Below are 7141 nucleotides of genomic sequence, written 5' to 3' on the forward strand. Positions count from 1 at the left end.
AAACTGGGTCTTCCCAATAGGACGCCTGGTGCACACTAATGACTTCCTAAAAATCACTGCAACCCCCCCTCCCCGCCCACATGACCTGGGTTGCTGTGCGTAAGAGAAACCTGGTGGACAAGCAGCGGCAAGGACAGGCCCATCTGCTTCATCCAACCAAGTCTCTGTTACACATGCCAGGTCAAGTCCTCCATCCATAATCAAGTCATGGATGGCAGTGGTCTTATGAATCATTGACCTGGCATTGCACAGCAGCACCTTCAGGTCATGTGGGGATGGCACTTATCTCTAGAATTCAGCAGATGGAGGGCTTGCAGCCTTGAAAGGAATAGTTTCCTTATGAAGGGAGGCACTAATTTTTAAAAGGGTATTACATAACCACAGGAGTGAATAGGAGGATAATAAAATGGGAATGGAATTTTATAAAGCACATGCTAATGAATACAGGGTGGTTCAGGGATAGCTGGATGAAGTTCAGTTCCAATAAATATTCGGGACCTTTGAGGGTAGGACAGCTGATGACAGTTTTACTTCACAAGGGAGGGACTTGCAGTCATGGAAACATATAAAAGGAATTGATGCCCATGACTCGAACAAGACCTCCCCTCACCTTCACCTGAGTACTTCTCTTGAGACCTTGGTAAGTGAGAGAACTCCATGCCTTTTGCTGCCTCTTCCTTTCCAAACTTGACTCTGTCTCCTTCATTGAACTCAGACCTGCCTCTCCTTGCTCATCTTCCTTGTCATTTCCTAGGGCACTTTGGCTAATGAAGGAAGACTCCTTTCATATGGAGTCAGAGCAATCCTCCATCTAGTTCAGTCCTGTCTACAGGAGGGACGGGGAATATCAATGGTCCTCCCAGAGTTGCTGGACTACAACTCCCATCCTTCCTGGCCATTGCCTGTTGGAGTCCAGCAACACCTGAAGGCTCACAGATACCACCCCCCAAATCCTGGTCCACACGGACTGGTGCTGGGGGCTCTCCTCATTTTCCGCAGGGCCCCTTTCCTGCCTTACCTTGAGATGCCAGGCGTTTCTTTCTCCAAAGTGTATTTGGCTCGGCTCCTAGAACATGTTGCAAAAAATCAGAAATGAAAACAAAATGAAACACTGAAGGGGGTAGCTTCTTGGTTCAAGTTTAGCTTTGCCACTGAAAAGCTAAAGGTAAATGTACCCCTGCCCGTACGGGCCAGTCATGACCGACTCTGGGGTTGCGCGCCCATCTCACTTAAGAGGCCGGGGGCCAGCGCTGTCCGGAGACACTTCCGGGTCACGTGGCCAGCGTGATGAGGCTGCTCTGGCGAGTTTGCACCAGCGCAGCACACGGAAACACCATTTACCTTCCCACTATAAAGCAGTACCTATGTATCTACTTGCACTTAAGGGTGCTTTCAAACTGCCAGGTGGGCAGGAGCTGGGACCGAATGACAGGAGCTCACCCCGCCGCGGGGATTCGAACCGCCGACCATATGATCGGCAAGTCCTAGGCACTGAGGTTTTACCCACAGCACCACCCACGTCCCTTGCCACTGAAAAAGCACAGCATAAAAGGGAAAGGGGGTGAGGAAGGAAGAGGTGATTATGAAGCCATATACCTTCCATTGCCAAATATCTTAAGGGCTGTGGCATGGATGATGGAACATATCTGCTTTCTGTTGCTGGTGAAAGGTTGGGAAACCTGTGGCTGTCATGGGGTTGATGCATTCCAAATAGCACCAAGCTCCTCTAGGTTGGCCAAGGGATGATGGGAGTTGAAGCAAAAAGTTAATATTACAAGAAACTGGATTTTTTTAAGTATTATGAGATTCCAACCAAACATGAAGATGAACAGTACCATGGAATATGCGACCACTGAAGGCATTGGCTTATCAATGGTCAGATATTTATTTAATATTGTTATAGTATTAAATCTTAACAATCAACAACATATGGTGTACACAACATAAAATGGTCCCATCCAAAGAAAGGGTTTGTGTACGAGAAAGAGAAGGACACAAATATATAATAGAAATATATAATAGAATTAATATCTTAGATTCCTTTGAGTTTCCTGTGCTCTCAAACCCTTCATAGTTTATTTTGAGGGGTCTGGACAACCTATACCTAGAAACCTAAAAGAAAAGCATGAGAATGTAATAATTTCAGGGTTCGCAGGAACAGACAAGGGTAAAGAAGAATGCTTTTAGATCTTTTCTCAAAGTTAGTCATGAAGATGATAGACACACTTCAGTGTGGAATGTGTTCCAAAAGGGGGGAGCTGCCTGGAGGAAGACCATCTCATGAGGTCGCAAGGGAGACAAGCCCGTTAGTGACACCACCAAGAGTCCTCCAATTCTGGACTGCTGCACCCTTGCTGGATTGGTGTTTTTTTTTTTTGAATGATAGGGTTTTTTTTAATGGATTACAGCTTGTGTTATAATCTCCTTTTCTTCCTCTCCTTCTCCACTGGCGGTGGTAGGGCTTGTTGTTATGGTTGTTGTTTTGTTATAAATAGGATGTGTGAATCATGAATAAATTGGATGAATCTTTGCTCATCATCTTTTCAGATCCAGGACCCATCACTCCAAAATGTATCCTTGCTTTGATGCTGCCTACAATGCCTTTTTGCTCAGTGAGATCTATGGGGGCTATGGAGCCTTTGGGGGCTTAGATGGTGGTGGAGTGCCATCAAGTAGCCTCGCCATAAATCCTGCTGCCAGTGTTGATCGCATCAATCCGTTACCACCATTAGAAGTAGTCATCCAGCTACCTTCATTTATTGTGACCATCCCAGGACCAATAATCTCTGCCTAGTGTGAACCAGTTCGTGTGGGAGGACACACCGCCTGTGGTGGCACATCATCTGTGGGAGGAGAACAGGGATACGGCTGCTCTAGATGCTATTCATGCTATTAAAGGGAGCACTCAGACGGGCAGAATGCCCTCACCAGCAACTGATGAACTCGGCATGGCTTCACGATTGATTATCTCATGGGCCTTGGTGCCAGAAATGCCAAGCGTCCCCAGTTAAACCACCATATTTACAGGATTTCCAGATGTTTGGCTCATCCATGCTTGCCTTACAAATATGCAGCTGCTTCCTAGGATGTGTTCTTCTTCTTCTTCTTCTTCTTCTTCTTCTTCTTCTTCTTCTTCTTCTTCTTCTTCTTCTGTGGTTTTATTGTGGAATGTATCTCCAATTGAGGCACAAATATTTGAATTCATCCTATTTGTATTGCTCTCGAATGCCGTAGAAACATAATACAATTCTGAATGTGTATGTATTATCATTGTCATCAAGATCAGTGTTTGAATTACCTAATTGCAATGTCTTGAAGACAATTCTTCCTTTGTTTCTGCAATGAAAATCACTGTCTTCCTCTTATGTATTAAACTTAGCTTTCTCTGTGGGTTTCTTTCATGCTTGCCCCTCACTCCAGCACCAGCACCAACTTTGTTCCATATCCCTGAGAAACATAACCCCCTTTTTGTAAGTGTTTTTTTTTTTACTCTCCAAAAATAAATTGCACCATAAAATGTGGGAAATTGGGAAGAAGAAACACCATTACAAATAGATCAGCGTTGTGCGGGAATTTTGTGGGCATGCTGCCAACTTGAATAAAATATTTTGGCGGGGAGGTAAGCTCTGCCCCACATAATTGATCACATAACGCAGTGCACACACACTAATTGAATAGCAATGTCCATCATCTTGGGGGTGGCAGCCCCCTCAAATATTATATTATGGTGAGAAGACAAACGTGAAGAAAAGCAACAACCAAGAGCTAATTGAGTCTGGAGGAAAGGAAATACCTTTCAAAATACTCAGAGTTGGGTGGGAGGTTTGTAGGGGGAATAGCCCCACCCCCATAAGGGTTAGTTTTCTAAAAGCCTCAACCCTTTCTCCTTCTCAGGAGATCCAATGAGCTGCAGGCTCTATGAAAATGAAATTTAGACCTGTCACGCAAATGACATCAGTGAGAGAACAAGCGTGTGTTTCCCCCGCATATATATATACATGTTTTCTTTTTTCATGTCCCATAGACCAACACAAAGTAGGATTAAAGCCGCATAATGGAAATGGGAATTGGACAGCACCAATGCAGAGGCTGTAGGGAAATAAACTCCATACTATATACCATAAGTATTCCTCTTCTTTGGAAAGCAGACAACAAACCATGGCCTATTTAAAGGACAATAACTTCATAATCGGAAAATATTTTTAGCTCTAGCTGGGGGGAAAGAAACGGGTATTTCAAAATTGAGACAAAGTGGATTTAGTCATCTCCTTGATCAACATAGCTCACTCATGAAAATGTGAATTAATCACCTCTTCTCATCTGCAGGCAGAATACATCACTGGATATGAAGAAATGGAGATATGCTGTCGGGACAGCAATATCTCTTGTGTTCTGCAATTATGTCATCAGGGGACCTCAAGGAGTCCTGTTGTCTCTCTATGTCCATAATTATTTGCCTGACCATGGATCTTGCTTGATCCAATACCAAATTTAAGATGGCTTGATGAGCAAGGCCCAATTTCTGCAGAGAGTTCAGGACCGCTATCTGACAGCCAGACTGGAACCCATCACAAAGAATCAATGGAGCTATACCTTGGGGGAGCAATTTGTGTGTCAACCAGTGTTTCTCCAGGAGGCTTGCATATGAAAAATGCTTACAAAATATTAAATCAGTTTCATTGCCAGCAATCTCAATGTTGTGTATACTTCCGTATTTTTCATTTGGGTAAAATGACCCTATTGTGGATGGAAGCTTTCATGCAACCGTTACAAAATAACATAGGATAAAAGAGAAATAAATGATTCTGAAATAGATGCTGATATAGGGAAGGGATGGGTGTTACAGCCACTTAGGCGCTTTAAGGTACTGAGTCAGTCCTGAAGAACCAAAATTGCCAAGTGTATGCTGGCCAAAATGATTACACATTCATATTTTCTGTGGGGATTTCATGTGCTATATTGAGAAAGGGTTGTTTTTCATTTGCAGTTGTGCTTCAGCTTGAGATGGAGGCAGCAGCTCATTTTGGAAATTCACTCTGTTTCTGCTAATTGGTTTGTGATGTTGCTCTTTCATGCTTGGTGTATTGCTACTTTGATCATCATTGGTTCTGGGTTGCAGTAATTGATACATCATTGCAGATTTTGGCATGTTTGGTGAATGCCATCTCAGCTCTATTCTGATCCATGTTTGTATATTGTGCAAATATGATTGGCGTCTCTCCTTCAGGTGAGAGCAGGGACACAGCCACTAGTTGTCATTGGGGGAGAGAAGCAATGGGTTTATCCTACTCTTGCAATTTTGTATGAAAGGATGGACAAAGAATTTCAGTTTCAGGTTCTCATTTTCTCATTCGCAAGCTCATTTTGCAGTCTTTCCATGCCGTAAGTCATTCAGTGTTCTGTTATTATTCTTTGTAGGTATTTGTCAGGCAGGACACTAATTTTTAAAAGTGTATTACATAACCACAGGAGTAAATAGGAGGATAATGAAAGGGGATTGGAATTGGATAAAACACATGCTAAGGAATACAGGGCGGCTCAGGGATGGCTGGATGAAGTCCACGCCCAACAATTAGTCAGGGAGGGTAGAACACCTCAAGACAGTTTTCGTCTACAAGGGAGGGACTTGGAGTCCTGGAATCGTATAAAAGTAAAGGGTAATCCGGTAAAGGATTCCGGGGGGCGTTGCCCTGTCCGAAGCCTATGGAGGTGTGGGCCTAAGGCACGCCCCCAAGTGGTGACCCTGGGGGAGATCCTAGTTGATGTACATCAGCAGGACTCCCCCTACTGGTGATTAACCCTCATCGGTCTTCATGCAATCGGGCTGAAGCCGGTTAGCTGATAGGACCAATGCCTAAGCCAATACTGCTCAATTCCTGCAATCAATAAAGTTGTGGCCATTTCCCGCCCATTAACCTTATATACCATTTCCTGTGTCTTTATTTCTCATGGGGGGAGGGGGACTTGCCACGCAATTGTGTAATATCTTAACGTCCTGTTTCACTGTCTCTTTTTTAGGGGGATTTGTTAATTCTTTTTCTTTTTATGTGTTTTCTCACTCTTTCCTTACCTCTGTTATTTATATGGATGCCAAGGGCCATCTGTCATGGATGCCTGAGTTGAGTTTTCTGCATTGCAGGGGGTTGGACTAAATGTCCCTCTTTTTTCAGAACTGCCTTTCCACAATGTCATCTATAAACATAATCAAATTCTATGATTCTATGATTCTAAGTGTTTGTCTCCTTTTTTTCAGATTAACAGCTGCCGTTCAAGATGCCATCTATGAACATGGGTATATCCGTCCAGCTACGTCCCATTCCTGTTCGTGTTCCTTTTCCTTTTGCTGTTCCTGGTCGAAGTACTACTACGTCTAAAATATATAGAGGCGGTTTCGGTAGAATAGCCGACATCAACTTTATGTGAATAAATTCAGGGTTCACTGCATCTCGCCTGAAATACAACTAGTGCTCTACCCCCTGGTGACAGCTCTTTTACTGAGAGAAGGATTAACTTATTCCTCTTTTGAATCTGAACATGATCCCCAGAGGAAAGGGGGGAAATGGTCCCTGAATTGCATGTGTTGGGTGAATGGGTGGTGATTGTATGGGCTCAGGTGTCAGAAATGCTGGGTCTTCCCTTCTAGACAAGCCCAAATGGACTGGCTCAAGGATCTCCTAGCATCTCTGACACTCAGGTCTACACCTCTCTGCTCAGTGCATCGTTCTGTTTTCCTCCCTTTTCTCTTGGATATGACCTTTTTCTCCCCTTGTACCTAATGTACTTTGGCCAAAATTTGTGGGACACCAAAGTGTGAATGACATACACTTGTCATTCATTGATGGATCTCTGAATATGATGTTTCCAGATTCCCAAGAAGCTCTATTTTTCTCTGTATCCCTTTGATTAAATCACAGCAGGCAACCTTAAAACAGTCTTTTAATTATTTTACACTTCAATGCATTGTTTATTTTATTATTAATATTATTATTATTTAGAATTTATATATTGCCTTATACCAGGAGGTCTCAAGGCTGTTCACAGAACAAAATCAAAATATAAAACCACAAAATATATAAACAAGATAAAAGCAACAACCAAATAACCCCCCAACCCCAACCCCCCACATTTTAAAAGGGCATAG

At 43.2% G+C, this 7141-nt stretch overlaps 1 long non-coding RNA gene across 1 annotated transcript; it reads left to right on the top strand.

The window, feature by feature from the left end:
• The first annotated feature begins 339 nt into the window (after window positions 1-339).
• Window positions 340-6929, top strand: LOC310694406. The gene is made up of 2 exons (XR_014519668.1): window positions 340-640; window positions 6254-6929. It is a non-coding gene; the product is annotated as an uncharacterized lncRNA (long non-coding RNA).
• The last annotated feature ends 212 nt before the right edge of the window (window positions 6930-7141 follow it).

Source organism: Podarcis liolepis (assembly GCF_965112155.1).
Source record: "Podarcis liolepis genome assembly, chromosome: 15".
NCBI lineage: Eukaryota > Metazoa > Chordata > Lepidosauria > Squamata > Lacertidae > Podarcis > Podarcis liolepis.